We start from the raw sequence: 1,046 nt of genomic DNA, 5'->3' as shown, positions 1-1,046 counted from the left end.
AAAATTTCTTTGTCCCAGAAAGAAAGGAAGAAAAATGCAAGACTAGATGCTCATATTGTAAAAAACTTGGACATCTGGAATTTGCCTGCTACTTTAGAAAAAGAGATGAAAAAATTGAAAGAAAGAGATTTTTTAAAAAGGAAAATCATTATGTCAAAACAGTGTCAAAGAAACAGCAAAACGGAGAACGTTCTCCAGGTTGGCTCCCAAACGGAGAAAGTTCAAAACTACAAGGTGTACGTTTTGAAAACTCTTTTAAATCCTATACTGTTAAACCCATTTCAAAACTAACAAACAACACAGTTGTTTCTAAAAAGGGAATGATATACCAATTAAAAACTAACCCTCAAGGACCCAAAACAAAGTGGGTACCTAAAACTGAAATGATATCACATGCAGGTTGGTTTTCAAAATACAAAGAGAAAGCCTTGGTTCTTGGACAGTGGCTGTTCAAGGCACATGACAGGAGATAGAAATTGTTTCATAACCTTCAGCAAGAAGGATGGTGGTTCGGTCACATTTGGAAATGATGATCAAGCTCAAATTAAGGGAAATGGAACAATTGGTAAGACAAACTCTGCTCAAATAAATGATGTCCAATACGTGGAAGGATTGAAACACAATTTATTAAGCATAAGTCAGTTATGCGACAATGGATGCGAAGTCACTTTCAAGCCAAAGGTATGTGAAATCAAGATGGCCAGAACTGGAAAAATTATGTTCTCTGGTAAGCGAAAGAAAAATTTATATGTGATATATTTGGATGAATTACCTGATGAATCATGCTTTATATCAATCAATAAAGATAAATGGATCTGGCATAAAAGGGCTGGACATATCAGCATGAAAACTATTTCAAAAATCTCCAAACTTGATCTTGTTAGAGGTTTACCAAAACTTAATTTTGAGAAAGACAAAATCTGTGAAGCTTGTGCAAAAGGTAAGCAAGTCAAGAGCAGCTTTCATACAAAAGATTTTGTAACAACAAAAAGAACTCTTGAACTACTTCACATAGATTTATTCGGGCCTGTCAAAACAACAAGTCT

This window comes from Cicer arietinum, chromosome 7 (assembly GCF_000331145.2).
Source record: "Cicer arietinum cultivar CDC Frontier isolate Library 1 chromosome 7, Cicar.CDCFrontier_v2.0, whole genome shotgun sequence".
NCBI lineage: Eukaryota > Viridiplantae > Streptophyta > Magnoliopsida > Fabales > Fabaceae > Cicer > Cicer arietinum.
This window is presented reverse-complemented; position numbering follows the sequence as displayed.